The sequence below is a fragment of the Sceloporus occidentalis genome, unplaced genomic scaffold, assembly GCF_023333645.1.
Source record: "Sceloporus occidentalis isolate IW3139 unplaced genomic scaffold, rSceOcc1.0.p SCAF_6, whole genome shotgun sequence".
Lineage (NCBI taxonomy): Eukaryota > Metazoa > Chordata > Lepidosauria > Squamata > Phrynosomatidae > Sceloporus > Sceloporus occidentalis.
In genome coordinates, this window is record NW_028316986.1 from 119,120,585 (window position 1) to 119,139,351 (window position 18,767).

The window sequence follows — 18,767 nt, forward strand, 5'->3', positions numbered from 1 at the left end:
ATTTCTGCCCCTCTCCTCAAGCATTTGCTACCTAGGCATTCTATTTGGGAATTCTGTGCATCAAAGTGCCCCCAAAATAATTTTGTTATGACCTGGATCTTCAACTGTTAAGAAGAACTTGGTAGCCAGCAGTTTTCCACATGCTGTAACATCATGAAATGTATTGTAAAATCCTCCAGGAGGGCCCAAGGCCATATGGGGAGTCATCATAGTCTTGAACATCACAGTGCCATAAAACAACATGACAGACAGATGAGTGTGTGCATGACTCGACATGTGTTTCCTGCGTCGGTGGACATCAACGGCTGTTGTCACTCCCAACCCACTATCTTGCTGCCTTTAAAAAGAAATCATGGTTTTGCTCACTCACATACACAAAATGTGTTACAGGCGTGCCTTATACATCAGGAACAGACCAAATGTACAGCCCACACACTTTTGAGATGTACCCAGATGTTAGATACCAAGGAAATTGTATTGACTGTGTGGTGGTGATGATGAAGAAATGGCCTTGTCCATAATGATTAAAAAAAAACAACAACTAGAAGGCTGGGCATCCATGCATTTTATGAAACTGCACAGATGAATCAGTAATTGAATTAAAAATGATTAGCCAACTGCTTTAATTGATATGTAGAAAACCATATGTGCTTATCAACTTACAAATGCTAACTCACAATTATGACCATCTGCACTAAAAAGGGAAACAAACACCAATGTATTTCCTTTTTCTGAAATGTAGAGGTATTTCAAAAGAGATAGTTACTTTAAACAAAAACAATAGGCAGCAATGTGTCATGTCCTTCACCACAGGCATATGATTTTCCTCCACAGATCTTCCTGACACAGGCCATGCTGGTTGTAGCTCATAGACATTATAGTCCAACACACCTTGAAGACACCAGCCAATAGAAGGCCAATTCAGACATTGTCCACATGAGTGTCAGGCAGTATTTCAAAACAGAGTGTAGGGGAGGTATTCTTGATTCAGCTGCCTTTTCTTAGTCAGAGTCAACTGGAAGACAAAAAATAACAACAAGCCTTACAAAAAACAACATCAACACACTACTGATGAAGAGGAAACCTGTGAAAACTTATCTGTTGACAGTGGGTCAACACAGTGACCTGCAGTTTTGGACACTTCTCATGAGCAAAGCTGTGAGGATTTTCCTGATCATAGCAGTAGCCTGAATTTTGCCTACCGTGGTTCTTTGTCTACCCAGGTTCTAGCATGTCTCTATATTTTCTGCTATTTCTTTAATCCTGCCCAGGCTTGTGTCTGGTTCTGCCACCTAATTTGGCCACTGATAGCTATTTGTCCTGATTCCAGTTTCCTGGATACAGGAACATGCCAGGAAGGAAAGAAACAGTTGAAATAAATGGACACAAATACATTGCCAGTGTCTGGCACATTCATGGGATTACTACTCCCCCATATCAGATAACTTGAAAGGGTTTACTTTTAAACATCTCTGTTCTCCAGCAAAGGGCCAGAGTTATGGGAGGCTGTTAGGCTTAGTCAGCAACCAGCCTTGTCAGCACATGCTGTGGCTTCTCTGGGAGCTGTCCAGGTACTGAAGGCTTGTCAATGTTCATCTTTGCTTCCTGATTCCGCCTCTTTGCTGATTTGATACATAGTATGTACCTGTCAATTCCCTGCTGAGGATCAGTCTCCAAACTTGGCTAACCCTCTACGGTACAAGCTAGTCCTTTTGTTGTGGTCTCCATTTAACAAACGACTTTAAAAACAAATGGAGACAAGAGTAAATTATTTGCTCAGTGTCACAAGGAAATTAATCAAGGCTCTCTTTTCCAGCCACATCTCAGGCATAACTAGTAGCCAGCAGACAAAGAACTGGCCAATAAGCTAAAGTCATTATGGGAAATTATGCTTTCTGGCTCTTGGCACACAATTTGGATTGCCAGGATTGAGCAGTAACAACAGTTGCCAAAAATGGCAGGTTTTCCTGCCAGGGTCTAGAGAGTTTAGGCCAAGTAACCATTTCTTGTAGCCACCTGTTCTACTGAACAGCCTTCCTATAACTCTTTCCCTCATTGTCCACAATATATACAGCCAACAGTCTCCCTAAGCATAATCTAATGTTTCTTCAGAATACCCTCTTACTTTAACTCCTTCTTGATTCAAATCCTTGTTTTCCTTCCTCTTTGCCTCATGGCATCTACTCTTCCTACAGGTTCTTCTTTGATTAAACTGTAGGCTCTCTTCAAAGTCCTTGACTAGCCTCCTGTCTCTTAGCTTCCCTACATCCTATGCCCTATTCCCAATCCTATATTTACCCTATGAGAAGTAATTCCAGCAAAACTGTTAATGTTCCCTTCCCATACAGAAGGTGGCCTGGAAACTATTTAATTTCTGGAGCAGCTGAACATGCTGTAACATCATACCAACTCAACATTCAGTATCAGAAACCTCACTGCCACCATTACAAGAGAGACAGTGATACCCAATGAAAAGCACAAGGAAGTTGGGTAGGAATCAAGTGTCATGCAAAATGTAGAATGAATTCTAGAGTTCATTCCTCTAAGGCACATTTGAAACTCCCTCTAGATGATAGATGTATGTTGAGAAAATGTGTTTCCTTTATATCACATTCTGGTACTAAAGACATTTTAATGTGGTGAATGCAATAAAGCTTTAAAATTATTCTATTACATTTCTAATTTTTTCCTGTATTTTTGATGCATGAATTAATTTAATGCAGCTTGAACTATTTACTAATGTATTCAAATTTATGCAATGAATATACACTTAGAATGCAATTAACATGCCATTTTTGTTCATTGCAAATGCCAGTGTAATTAAAGTTCATAGACAATGTCATCTGTTAACTCTGTATAATTTCTATGGCTTTTTTGACTCAGTTTGCCCTCTTGTGTAAAAAACGTAACCACTATTATTACTGATTATTGGTTAATTGTGACATTCAATAGTTCATGCAAGAGCTGCTGCAGATCAAATTTTAGTTTGGAAATAATGAAGTTGTAAAATGAATAAGTGGAAAATGTCCTTTGCCCATACAAGGTTTGGGACTAATGACAAAACCTGATATTTCTCCAGAAACATAGTTTATGGAGGAAGTTCTTATACTAGTACATTCACTGTCAGGGGTATAATATGATATTTGAAGAAAAATGTACTAACTCCGACCCAGAGCTAAAGATGTCTATAAATTAAACAACTGGGAGCCACATGATAGAACATACTTGTAACCATGAGAAAATGGTAATCTATACTATCTGGAACAAAGCCAAATTGGGAAGGGGATCCTTTAAAAAAAATTATTCTTAGACTTCCAAGGCACTCCAAAGTAGTAGTTGTCACATCTGATTTCAGAACCTAAGCAGCGTTAGGCTAGTTTGTACTTGGGTGGAGGACCACTAGAGCATACCAAGGACCTCCAGATAAAGCTGAAAGGAAACCTTTCTAAAACTCTGAGGCCAGTCAGAGTTGACAGTAGCACACTAGATGGACATGCAACCTATTTTTGAAAAGGTGAATTTCTGCTCCTGGAGGACTCCAAGAGAGAAAAGCCCCCCTCATTTCTTAATACAAAAGGGGAAGTCAGGGAGAGGTTTGAAAGCAGCAAAAACAGCCTTGGGGCCATATGCAACCTGAAGGCCACACTTGGCCCAAACTATTGAAAAGACAGGTTTTATTCATCTGCTCTCTCAAGTTTTTTCCTCATTGTTCTCCTTGGCTTTGGGTGTTGGTTGTTTCTATTAAGTACTAGAGCTTGTTCATGTTCCTTGTTTGAACTGTAGCTTCACTAGGGAGAAGAAACCCATGCCTCAAAGTAGGACCTCTCCATCACTTCCATCCACTCCCCTTGAAGAAAAGAGATGGGTGTGAAGAGCATTTGCCCAGGGACCCAGTGTCTCTTTTCCTAGACTATGGAAAAAGTGTGCCTAGATTCAGGGCCCTTTCACACCCACATTTATAGTGCTATGATTCCACTTTAAGTGCCATGGCTCCATCCTATGGAATCCTGGTGTTTGTCGTTTCATGAGGTATTTAGATTTTTCTTCCACAGAGCACTAGTGCTTCAACAAACTACAAACCCTACGATCCCACAGGATGGATCCATGGTAGTTAAAGTGGCATTATAGTGCTATATTTGTTTAGTGTGAAAGAGTCCTCAATCAACCTCCCTCTTCTTCACCCTCTTTCCTGGCCAAAAAGATGTAGCAGCGGGTATGTACCTTTTTTCAGTCAAAAACATACATAAATATTCATTAGCTAGAATTCATTCGTTAGAATTTGCGAGATACCCCAATCATTTGGGGAAATTTAAGACTGTATCAATCTTACCATGAGAATGTAGGTCCTCTGCTTGGGTATCTGATGTGGGATGCCAGATCTGCTGCCTTGTAGAAGTGTGTCTTTGTTTTCACTTACAGTCTCCTTATATATTTGTAAATAAAGCAAATGTTACAATGCTGGAAGCCTCTAGTGCTCTCTTGTCCACAAGAACACAACACTGGCTAGCAGTGCACACAGAGTATGTCAGCCTCCATGCAATTAGAAAGTGCTCAAGGGATTAAATCAACAAAACAAGAAAATATTGGCGAGAAAAAGCCATAAATACCAAAGCAGGGCAGACAGTTCTCTGTGTGAAGAGGTGCCTTCTGAATATTGCTATAATTCAACACGACCGACCTGGATGCTCCGTTCTCACACTGATGACTCACTCGCCCTGTTTCTAAGCACCAGGCCTGCACTGGATTGATAACATGTTGATAATATCTGTCTCCTCACAGACATAATCTGTAAAAACCTAACAGAGGTCATAAAACAAATGTAAGAAACAGGATTTTCTTGGGAGGGGGGGGGGGGGCGGCAGATTCTATAGGCCATAGTGAAATTATTCAGGAAAGCATTTATTTACCATTTAAATAATTAATAAAATTCCTACTGCAGCAGCAGGAAATCCATGATAGTTTTACAACACTCGACAATACTAGTTGTTGGTGGGGGGGGGGGGGTTGTTGGGTTGTTTAAAAATCTTGCCATTTTATAGGAAAACATAGATATAAATCATATTCACAGAATGGATGTTTTTCCTGAGATGCTGGCAGAGTGTATTTGTAAATGTGAATTTAACTAAGAAATATTAAATCTATAATTGCGTCGAGACCTGAATCATCTAGATTGTCACTTCAGTGTTGCGTACCTCCTTTGCCTTTGATCCCAACAGTGGCTCATGATAAATTCAGAAGAATCCAAGCAGATAGCCAAGTTTATTTCTTATGCAAAGAAAACCTTATCTCCCCCTGAACATGCAGAGGAAAGAAAACTTGTTACAGCAAAAAGAAAAACATTTAGCCCTTCTTGGATTTATTTATTTTCCCTTTCAGTTCTAAAACTGCTAATCACCCCAGAAAAAATGAAGCCAAGGGAGCAAATAGAGCTTTGAGGAGATATTATTCATGACTATGTCATCAAAACACTCTTTCCAGGACTGATAAAATGAGCTGCTTTTTGACAAGAATCGTTTATCTGCACTGAAGCATCCAAATGACTCAAGAAGACTTGTAGCAAACATGCCCTACATGGCTAAAGATGTACAGTCCAAGATAGCTTGTGCTTTCAGTACAAAATGCATCAAGGGTTCATATTGCAGGGGAGGAGTAAGGGACAACTTTAAAAATAATGAAAGTTTAACCTGTACATTTGTCAATCAATATTTCCTGACACCACAGCCAAAATCCTGCATTATGTGGCAGAATGCAAAGTTTTACCAGACAGAACGCTGCCCCATTCTGCTCCTCCGAGGCAGAGAATTCTCCTGCACCCTCCAAATTTTGTCAGACCTCATCTGCAATCTTGTGTCCAGTTCTGTTTACCACAGTACAAGGAGGATACTGACAAAGTGGACCATGTCTGGAGAAGAGCAATCAAGATGGTAAAAGGTCTGGAAACCAAGTCCTGTGAGAAATAACTTAAGGAGCCTGGTATATTTAGCTTGGAAAAGAAGACGTGAGATGATATGAAAGCCTTCTTTAAATATCTGAAGGGATGTAATGTACACGTTGCACTGAGCTTGTTTTCTGCTGCTCCAGAGACAAGATCACAAATCAATAGATTCTAATTGCAAAAAAAGAGATTCCACCTAAACCATGGTTTGTTTTAGGTCAAAAAGGAAATATCTTTTATGTAAAAAAAATCTGCTTTCAAGCTACAGTTTGTTTATAAATGGAAACCTACCTCTGCCTACGAGCATGAATTGAGAAAAGAGGCACCAAATTAGGATATCCATGCAGAGGTTTGATCTGCTTTCTAAATGATGGCTTACCATTAAATTGAAATTCACAAACCCATGACAAGCTGCTGTTACAACCCTTTACTTTCATTATACCTTAGTGAACATATCACATAGCATTGGAACAGTAGTGTTCTTAGTAATGCTATTCCTCCAAATTAACAACATAGCTTTTGGGGAAAGGTAGTCTGAGGTAGTGATTTTCATGCTATCTGATGTGGGAGACCAGCATTCCCTCATCCCCCAAAAGTGACATAAAGCAATAGTATATTTCTGCTCATTTCTGCAAGTCTCTCTTTCTTTTCTGAAAACTCTCAACCAGCAGTCCACAGATCATTTCTTTGAGTAGCACTGGTTGATTTTATGGTGTTGGAGTCTCTTAAGATTCTAAATTGTAAGTATGTGGAAGCTTGAATATATATTGTATTTTTGTACATTATTCAGTATATTTACAACCTAATTCTGGTAAAACCTTATTACCACATTCGACCTCCTTATCCATGGATTTTTTATCCACGGATTCAAGCATCCATGGCTTGAAAATATTCAAAAGTATAAATTCCATACAGCAAACCTTGATTTTCCATTTTTAATAAGGGACATCATTTTGCTCTGCCATTATATTTAATGGGACTTGAACATCCACAGATTTTGTTATCCACAGAGGATCCTGGAACCAAACCACAGTGGATAACAAGGTCCCACTGCACTTGTTCACAATAAATGGTGATGAGGAAACAGAGCCAGTAATCTGCAAATAAATTGCGCTTTCACAAAACTATATTTGTATTATTTAAATTCCACATTTCAAGGAGACTGAAAAGTATCACAAATGTCTACTGCAAAGGAAAATTAGGAATGGCTATATTTAACCACCACCCTGTATAAAATCAATTAAAAAATTCAAAAGTTTCTGCTCAGCTGGTAAATTAGAAAAGTTCCCTTATGAAGAAAGAAAGGTATTCTTTGTGCTTATGACAAAGCTATCACAATCACTGCTACTGCCAGCTAGCAAGTTATCTCATCTGAGATTTCGTTTCTCCCAACATACTTTCCGATAATTCTGTTCCAAATTCAATATAGCAAGAGTAATCCAGCTGTGCTGCTCCCATTTGTTTTATATAATATGTTTTTACAGGAAGTAATACAAAATGCACTAGAAGTAAAAGCAAAACAAAGCAAAAGAAATTAACATTCTGTTTACTTTTGCCCTCAAGTGAAACTTTTCAGCGAAGATCCATAGGCTGCAAACTAGACTGACCTTTGTCCTGCTGAAATCAATGGAACTTAATTCCAAACAAAGGAGGCGAAACAAGGTGAAAATTGCAATGTTTTCACTCTCAGATCTCCTCTGCTGAACTGAGACAAAGAACTGTTGGGAGGGGTGCATCCAACACTCACCAAACTACAGTACAAATCCTGGGATTTGCAGCTTAATGAAGTACGAGAGCTTTCTGGCTGAGGACTGGAAATACCTCTACTTTGAACTGCAAATCCTATGATTCCACAGGATGTTGCCATGATAGTTAAGATGGAATCATAGGGCTGTAAATGTGTAAATAAGCCCAATGGTCTTATTCAGATGTGAAAACCAGCAGCAGTCCTGGCATTCTGAGGAACATCAGACAGCATCCATTTTAATTTTCCACAATGCTCCTGATATACAGTCAGGTAGAAACCAGTTAGCCAGGCCTGATCAAAGTAAGTCCAGCCACAGTAGCAGGCCATACCAAGACCTTGGGATTCTGGCAGTTTCTCAAGTATGGAAACTGATCTGAACAGAGGGATGACAGAAGCTATTTCCAGATTTAGTCCCAGGGCTTTTAGTTCTCCATCTCCACCCCTATCACTGGCTAACAGGCAACTGGCACCATCATAAATGGTTGATTATTAGTGGGGGCAGAAGAAGGAATAGTAAGGTCCCACATTCACAGCTACCTTCACGACTTCCAGGTCCTTAGATGTATCTGGATTTTGGACTTCTTCCAGTAGGCAGCTATTTCCATTGCCTATAAAATATGTGTGAAGTGCCAACATTTGTAACACCTTTTCTCAGCTGGGAGGAGGGTTGCTGTCACTGAAATGAACATTGATGTCTTGGCTCTACTGCTGTATAATACAGAAACAGGTGGAGATAGCAAGTACATACACCCACCAAGACAATGACTGATATCTTGGCTTTTGCTCATCCAGCTTCTTGCCTTTGTTTATTTAACATATAAATGCAGATAAATCTACTGAAGTAAAAAAGAAAAAAATCACAAAAAGATATGCCTTATTTTAGGCATTTATCCAGACAATTACACAGTCTTTCAGAATACCATGGTTTAATATCCATGACTATATTTAATGATTAATGTTTTAATCATTTACCTTGTATAAAATCAATGGAGGGAGGAAAACATCATCCCAAGCAGTGAACACATAAATTACACATGTTGGTTTTGATATTCATCTGTTCTCCTCTTTGTGTAAGGCAGTGATTCCCAGGGTAGGCAGTACCACCCCCTGAGGATGGTGGAAAGATCCAGGTAAAAAGGGGGGTGGCAGGAGGAACCCAGTAAAAGTACTGGTGTGCAAGCAAGTCAAGGGGAAACAGTGGCCTTTAGGACCATGGTAGGGATGAGGGTTGCATGAATCTTCTCTTTTTAGGGTCCCATAAAACCATCATGCAGGCTTGGTGATCACAAAAGTCAGTATGGGCAGAAGGCTTCACAGTCACTGTTCAACCAGCTGCTCTGTGGCTGCTCCCAGGTTGACCAGATGGAAAGGGAGCAGTGACCAAAATTGGTTGCTTTGCATTTACAGTAGAACAGTAGATCTAATATCAAGAAATAGCCATGAGGAGTACTAGGATTGTTACCCAAGAGGAAAGGAGGCAGTAGCCTGAAAACATTTGGGGACCACTGGTGTAAGTGGACTATAGAGGTAGTAAGGGAAGCTGTGTCTTCAGGCAGAGAGTAAAGAGAGAACAGCCTGTGATGCTGAAGGTAAATTTAGAAAGAGAAGGATGGACACAAGACTAAAATGTCACTCTTTTAAAAAGACTGTGGGCCCAAAATCTTATCCAACTAAAATGTCAAGCCCACAATGCTATAGTTATTCAACATTTACCAAATGCCTTTCATGTCTTATGAGAGATAGTGGCTTGGCTAAAAATAGACTCTCTATAGATACCATGATCCAGAAAAGATATGCACCCCTGTAGATGTCTTGGTAGTTCAGATACTATTCAGCCTCTCCCAGTTATTGTAGCTCCTTACCAGTCTCCCTCCTTTCTTCCTGATGGAGGATGGTATTCCTCCCCCTAAATTGTTGTTCTGTGACCACCAAAGCCCTCTCCCATCAGGAAATGAAGCATATCCCAAAATTAATTCCCTGTTGTCCCAAACAAGAGGTGCTTATAGAAGGAAGTTGAATGTGATGTTTACTTGGTTGCTTCTGCTGTCCAAAATCAATAATCCCATCCTAGATATAGAGTTTAGTCTAGCATCTTGGATAACCAGCAGGGAGAGCTTAAAAAAGATATTTTTGACTACCAGAAACCTACAACTAGTATGGCTACCTATAACCGTTATTATTATTATTTGTGTGTGTGTGTGTGTGTTGTATACATTCAAGTCATTTCTGACTTATGATGACCCTAAGGTGAATCTATCATGTGTTTTTCTTTGCAGGATTTGTTCAGAGGTAGTTTGCCATGGGTTTCCCCTAAGGCTGAGAGAGTGTGACTTGTCCAAGAACACCCAGTAGGTTTCATGGCTGAGCTGATAATTAAACCCTGGTCTCCAGAGTCATAGTCCAACACTCAAACCACTACGCCACACTGGCCCACATTATTGAGAGTACCCAGTCTTAAGAATTTTTGAACCTCTGAGAGCAGCACCTATAGTAATATCCAAGTCAAAATGCATGCATGGGTAAGTAAATGCCTAGAAAGTACAAGAAGGTCACAGTTAATTTCAAACAAGGGACTCTTAAGTGATGAATTACTGTTGGCTATTCAAGCTAGACTAATGAGAACTGTAGTTCCAACAGTATCTGATGGGTCATAAGTTGCCCATTCTTACTTAGGATGTTCAAGATAATATGTCTACCACAATCTAGAAATGCTACCACAAAGTCAAAGAGCACACCATCATAATTAAAAACCTGTGCATGAAATCCCAAAAAGTCAAGATAGATTCCTCTACAAACTGACAATTAATATACAAAGAGAATAACTATATCTGCTGGACTTAATTCCCCCCCCCCGCGCACTTGTGCACCATTCCCTTTTCCTTGTGTGTCCTGTGTTATTTAGATTGTAAGCCTGAGAGCAGGGAACTATCAAATTAAGAATTTGTAAGATGGTCTGAGAGCCTTTGTGGCTGAAGAGTATATAAATATGCCAAATAAATAAATTTCCAGATACGGAAAATTTTTAAAAACATGAACATAAACTCAGGTAAAACAAGTACAAGATGATGATAAGAACTGCAAGTACCTATTTGAGGCATAAAAACAAGTATTTATTTAAATACATCAGGAACAGGAAATTTTTCAAGGAGATGATACAACGGTTAGAAGCCAAAGGCATGAAAGGAATACTAAAGAAGAGCTGAGAGATTTCAGAGATGCTAAATGAATACTTTACATCAGTTTTCACTGCACAAGATGCTAGCGAGAGATTTGTACGCACAACAAATAAGAACCTCTGTCCCACCCAATGTGTACACAAAGGCCTATATCCAATTCCTGGCCCTAACTTGAGTTGAACCATTAAATCAATTGCTTCATATGAGTTAACATTTATGTAAATCTCATTACTTCAGTCAGTCTGTTCTGACTGAGACTAGATGGAGTGGGATATATATACTAACCAATTTTTGGCAGGGTAATGCTTGAGGAACTACGTCAAATAGATGTGGAAACAACCAATTTAGAGCAAACTGGCAAATTATAAATTGAGGAGTCACCCAAAGACTCAAAAAGAACTGAAATGCAAAACTGTTGAATACTTAATAATAGTAATAAGTAGTAAAACAAAAAAAAAACCTCTATCTAACTGGTGGTTAGTAATGTGACACAGCTTTTCTAGAAAGGCTCTTAAGAGGATCCAGAAAATTAAACCATTGTCCATGCCCTCTAACATTTCACAGATGAAAACAGGAACATATGTGGCCAAACACATCAGAGTATGGTCAAGATGGCAAACATTAATAATGGGGAAGTACACAAGAGATAGAAGAGTTTGTTTTTGCCTGAGCCTGCTGAGAAAGGCAAAATTCTCCCCCTCCTTTCCTCTCCTCCTACTGAGTTAACTGAGTGCAAATTACTTTTGCACTTTCAACTAAGTTTGTAGTAACTGAAGTAAGCTGAGGGCAAAGAAGAAAAAAATGGAGGAGAGGGAAAACTTGGATATTTTAAAAGCCTCTGAAAAATTAGGATAATAGAATATTAATAGGGATTTTCATTGCTTGGGCATGTTTGTCAGACTGACTCCTGTTCCATGTAGAAAGTATAATGTCAACTGTAATTTTTAAACATAAAAAGGAACACAAAAGAGGACAAATCAACATGGATTTTGCAAAAGAACAAAGGTTGCGAACTCCCAACACATCCTGCCTCACCAGCCTTGTAGGATTCTTTGAAAATGTGAACAAGCATTTAGATTAGATTGCCCTTTTATAATTAGCCTTACCATACCTTAATTTTTGTCAAAGGGTTTAAGTAGACATAGTAGTCAAGGACAAACACCTTACTTCAGACTGGCATAGCATTAATCCCCATGTGCAGTCATACATTAATTACCCTGTGAATTCAACTCTTGTGTCAAATTGCAATATTGTACACAGGAACCAAGACAGACAAATGCACAAGCAAACATGCATGAACACCTATATTCCATGTGCATCCATGTATGGTCTACAAGCACACACAATGGCACCACTTGCATAACTTTGCTTCCACAACCTTGAACTCAGTGCAGACATTCTGCATCAGACAAAATGTTCAACTGATGCCATACATATAAAATGCCAGCAGAATTCCCACTAAGGAAAAAAATAATACATCCTCTCATAGATCACTAAGGGGTGAAAGAAGGATCCTCCAACTTGGTCATGCAGCTAGGACCACATTAGCTAGGGAAAATAGGAGGTGCTAAATTATCTGGAAGGATATGGTCACCAAGTTGCAGAAGGGTGAGGTAAACAGTGGGAAGCAGAAGCCAGAAACAAAGAGACACGATGGAGGTACAGAAGTCCACACAGGGTCCTGCATTGCAAGTTAAACTGCTGGCTGTTACCATTTACAAAATACAGTATCTAGAGTGATGGATTAGCAATGAGGAAGCCTAGTAAGTAGATGATATATATAATTCATCAGGATGACAAAAATCAACCAATCATAGAAGCATCCCCAGTAGGTAGATGTCCACCAGCCTCTTTTTGAAGATATCCAAAGAAGGATAACCCCCCACCACCACCTCTCTAGGCATTTGGTTCCATTCCCACATAGCTCTTACTGTCAAGAAATTCCTTCTAATTTTCATTCCAAATCTACCCTTCTGTAATTTCAAACCAAGAGCTTCCCCTCTGGGGAAGACTGTGCAAAAATTCCAAAGACTGCAAGCACAAATAAGAAAATGGGAGATAAAATTCAGTGTAATAGCAAATGCAAAGTGATGCACATGCAGGCAAAAACATCTTGACCTACATTTACAGCAAGGTGAGACTCCTCTAATCTGCAGCCTGGATAAGGCCCCCAAAACTATTTTTCATCCCTCCTCGATGCTCCCCTCTCCCTAGCCAAAAAAAATGGCTGGAGAAGTTTGAATTAAATGTAATAAATGAATAACAGAACTGACACAACACATAGTGCACCTGCACCACACGCAGATGCATTTTACTCGGCTTCCAGCTTAAGCAGCAGCTGTGCGGAAAGAATAATGATGGTGTGCGCGTGCCACGCTGCCACATGCACATGGCCCATTATTTCCTATGGGGCTCGAGCAAAGGCGGATTTCCCATTATGCAGGAGGATCCGGAATGGATAACCCACATAAAGAGAGGGCCCACTATATAATTAAAATGTGTATGCAATATATGTAATGTAAAATCCTTCAAAACCTTTAAGTATATGCCTAAACATAATAGCCAGCATCCCGATGGGACACTATGCTTGTATAAAAATCATTGTGCAAGCAGTTGTATGAATATGGTCCTTTATTATTATCCAGTGGCCAACAGATTGAAAAATGATCAATATATATCCCCATCCATAAAAAAGGGAGACACAAAAGATTGCGGCAACTATGGGACCATAGCTTTAAGTTCCCACACAATCAAAATTATGGTAAAAATGCTCCAGCATCAACTCCAATCATATGTGAAGGGAGAAATCTCAGTGGTGCAAGCAGGGTTCAGGAAAGGAAGAGGCACTAGGGAGCACCTCGCAAACATACAATGAATAATTGATTCCTTCGGGAGAAGGCAGGAGATAATTATTATTATTATTATTATTATTGTTATTGTTATTGTTATTGTTATTGTTATTGTTATTGTTATTGTTATTGTTATTGTTATTATTAATAGAGTGCACCAAGGAATTTCAGAAGAAAATCAGCATGTGCTTCAGAGATTATAGCAAAGCCTTTAACTGCATAGATCACAAAAAACTATGGAACGCTCTTTAAAAATGGAAGCCCCACTACATTTGAAAGTTCTGATGAAAAATCTGTACTCAGGACAAGAGGCTAATGTTAAAATAGAATATGGTGAAACAGAATGGCTCCCAATTGACAAAGGGGTCAGGGAAGGCTGCATTCTATCATGCTATTTGTTCATCTTGTGTTCAAAAAACATTATATGAAGAGCAGGTTTAAACTTAGAAGAAAGAGGAATAAAGATAGGATGAAGGAACATAAACATAAACAATCTAAGCTATGCAGACGACACCATACTACTAGCGGAAAACATTATAGATTTGGAACAAAACAGTCAAAAAATTTCCCATGAATTGGATCAAGCATTAATCAGAACAGAGTCTGCAGTCATAAAATCAGAGGAAGACTAGGAACAGAAAGGGCAGTTATGAAAGAACTGTCATGATGTGGGCTGGCATGAATGGTGTAGTGTCCATGAAGAACCTCTGAATACTCCCAAGTAAATGGGGAAGCCAGTGGTAAAGGATTTATTTTCAGAGGAAGGAAGGAGACAAAATCTTTGTACAACACTTACAGAGCGGCATACACAAGACTGAAAAATTATACTCACATAGAGAGGGACTGGTTATCTTTTACAGTCCCAAGCGGCCTTGGCTAGGTTGCTGCATAAACATAGCCTTGCTGTCCAGCTGCCACCAATACACATTTCTGTATGGCATCGAGGCCACTTCATCCAAGGTTATGTATCGCCTGATGCCTGGCTACCCCAGATATACTTTCACAATTTTCAACAACACAGTAAAGGTGAATAATCCCAACAATATTTACAGTACATGAATTCCACAGCAATGTGTTTGCTGCTTATCATTCTCATGCCCCTTCAGTGTTGCCCAGCAACTCCTGATGCTCTGGGCCTTCATGTTTAAAGGTCCCTTCCTCAGAAAGGTGGCTTGTGACCTTTGTTACAAGGTCCAGCATGAAAAAGCCTTACTGCCCTCCACATACAATTAGCATATGTGTGATTTGGTCTCCAAAAAAGGCCTTTTGTTTTTAGACTTCCTGTAGGCATTCGGGTGACCACTGTTGGAAACATGGTCTGATGCCATGCCCCAAACCAGCCAAGTTTTTTTTCACATGTGGCAGAAAATCACACACACACACACACCCCTCCCCTTCTTTGGCAGTAGACATACTAGAATAACAAATGAAAAACAACAATATGCAGCCTTTTTATGACACTTAAAATCCACTGCTGGCTGCCTTACATTTCCTAATGGTGGGCTGGCGCCCTAACATAGTAGATTAGCAAATGGGGGGGGGGACAAAGGATGGATAAAAGCAGGTCACTTGTATTCTTCTCCAGTGTTTATCGTGTGATCAGACGAAAGACTATCACACATGTCACCCGTTATTATCCCATCAGTGAAGTGGAATTGTCCTGTCACTTTTGAAAAACAGAAACTTCCATTAATGCAAAATGACAGGACAATTCCGCTTCACTGATGGGACAATGATGGGATAAGGGTGATATCATCTGATAGCCTTTCATGGGATGGCAGACAATTCCACTTCACTGATGGGATAGTAGCCAGATAAGGGCAAAGTCATCTGATAATCTTTCATGCAATCATGTGATAAGGCCAGGAAAAGGATGGGAAAAGGGACATCCTTTTTCCTGTATGATAATTTCCATAGAATAAATTATACTGTCATCATAAAATAACCCACACAATTTCCACAAGCACAAAGAACTGAAAATCTGTCAGCTATTCCTTTCCTACAGTTATACCAACGATGCTATAGGTCAATGAACAGAAAAAGATAAGGATCTTAAAAAAAAAATACAGATAATTCCCTAATCTTCAAAGAGGTAAAAGGGGATTTCCAAAGGTCAGCATGGCATCTACAGTAATAAAGTTCAAGAGGCATCACCATTCTCCTCTCCCACCTCCACTCCCCAGAGGCTTTTCATATTGTCAGGTAAAATACAGTCAAAGAGTTTGAAAGTTTAGAGGGGGAGATTTCTATGTATGGTAGATGGAATATTTCAGATCAGAAAGATGAAGACAACAAAACTACAAAATTCAGCAGCCAACAGGAAATTATTGGTAGCATCTAGTTTTTTAAAAAAAAAAAAAATTCTTTACAATCTATATTTCTTCACAACTGCACTATTATATAAGATTTTATTATTTCCATTTTACAGAGCAGTACTACTGGTAACAGCATTGTTATTCCTATCATACTATCACGTAAGGCATTGTTACTCCCATTTTACAGACTGAAGCTGAGAGGTAATGACAAAATTCTCCTCCATGCTTACATTGTGCCATAGAAGCCAGAAAGAAAAGCAAAAAGGAAATGGTATGTGAATAGCAACACAGCAGCAGCAACAGTAACAACCACAGCAACAGCAACAACAGCAAAGCATCTTCTGAATATTCAATTTGCTTCCCATAAAGATACTATTTTGTACTGAGGTCCCTCTCCCAGCATGTCTCTCACTCCTATATGAAGTCACGAATTCATTGCAGGGCATATTCTCCATATTTGCCATGTGGACCATCTCACAGGGATTCTACAGCAGTTATGCACAGACACTGTCTTGCATTCCCCTCCATTCTCAAGGTTGGCTTTAGTGGAAAGTTATCTCCTGCCTTCTTCTATCCATAACCTGATCCCAGGACCACTTTAAGGCACATGTATCAAGACTGTGGTTGTGCATGTTGTTTATCACTTCCTAGATGAGCATCATTTTGCTTGCATGGGAGTTAATGCAATGATCTGGTGGTTACTGCAATCTCTGGTGTCCCCTTTCTTGGGTGTGGAATATGGGCCATTGTTTTGTTTTCCATATTTGTTGACATATTTTAGTTAGAAGTAGAGTAGGTTCTGTCTCTGTAGTTTGAATCAGTTCTATTGGTATGCCATCTGTTCTTGGTAATTTATTTTTCTGAGTGCCTTTTTACTTCTCTTGCTCAAATTGTAGGTTCATTTTCAAATGATTCTTTCTTGAATGAATCTGCCGTCCTTTTATCTCTTTTAGATAGTTTTTTCAGAGTATTGCTTCTTTGGTCTTTATATTTCTATTTGGTCATGTAAATTGTTCCCTTGCTGATCATAGAGCATCCCCACACTTGGTTTAAATTTCCCTTTGATTTCTCAGATCTTGTGAAAGAAATGCCTTGTTCTCCCTTTTTTCTTGTCACTTTTTATTTCCCTGTATTGATCATTATAATAGCTCTCTTTGTCTTGGCCCACAAGTCGCTGAACACTTGCATTCAGGGTTTTTTCTGTCATCTGTTCATTTTGCTTCTCATCAGTCCTCCATTGAGGCTTTTCTTTCTGTTTGGCTGCACACAGGATTTGTTTTGTTTTGTTTTGTTTTTTGCACTCCTTCTTGACAATGTCCTTGGATTTAGTCCAGAGTTCTTGTAGTTCCCCATCAATTAAGGCACATTACAGACTGCCTAAAAGCGATGGTCTGCTGCCGCCGGTTGCTGTGTCCGAGAACCACAGCAGCCAAACCATGCGGTTCCCGGGCACAGCAAAAAAGAAGCCCCAAAATGGTGCTTCTTTTTGCACCCTGGAAGTGGCGCCGTGAGGCGCTAGTCGCGCACTCGCGGCATCACTTCTGCCACGCCGCGAGGCGCTAGTCGCGCACTCGCGGCATCACTTCCGCCGTGCCGCAAGGCGCTAGTCGCGCACTCACGCATCACTTCTGCCGCACGATATCCGGATGTTACGCATCCGCGATGTCAAAATGGCGGCGCCCGTGTAGAACCGGCGCCGCCATTTTGTATGGACCCAGTCCGTACTAGGGTTAGGGGCATCAGGAATTGACGCCCCTTCCTAACCCTAGTACGTCCTGGAGGCCTACTATACGCCCGTCTGGAACGGGCCTAAGTTTAACAGTGCAAATCTATTTTTCACACTATCTTTGAATTTTATGGGGATGTTCTTCAGGCATGTATTTTGGCATGTTGGTTGGTTTAGTGTTCTTTAGCTTTACTCTAAGTTTTGATATTAGCGCTTCATGGTCTGTGCCACAATCTGCTCTTAGTCATATTTTTGCAGAAAGAATGAAGCTTCTCCAGCTTCTATTTCCAATTATATAGTCTATTTTATTTCTCCATTCATTATCAAGTGATGCCCATGTACACAGTCAGCTCTTTGGCTGCTTGAAGAATGTGTTTGTGATGAGCAAACTATTGACCTCACAAAATTCAGTTGGTCATTCTTCTGCTTCATTTCTTGATCCTAGGACAATTGCATTCCAAATGCCTAGATCACATTATAGTAATCTAAATGGGATGGAATTTAGGCTTGTGTCACAATGGCAACCATCTGTTCCTAGTGGAGATGAAAACTACTAGAACTGGCATGCTGCTGTTTACATGAACTCTCCTTGGGGTGATGAAGGAGGGAGGGAGTCACAAAGAGCAACGTATCACTGCACCACTTGGAGTGTGTATGTATACACATTAATGTGATGGCTTACTTTCTTCATTTCCAAAATTTACCACTACTCCACTGGAGTACAGATTGAATTAGAGCTTGCCTGACTTCAAAAATCTACCACTAAACCAAGATTGAATTAGATCTTAGAGAAGCTGCTTTCTTACACTCTCAAAATCAAACTTTTAGACCCAAAAGTAACTCTTCCCAAATTCTGTATTTAGCAATGACTGAAAAGAACATAGCAACACAGTAGGTTCACTGATTTAAGGCTGAAGATTGAGCAGCCCTCTAATACTTCTAGTAATGTGCAGGAGCTGGATGTGGAACTGCAGCATCCAGCTTGACACTAATGCGTCAACTTCACTGGAGCACAAAGC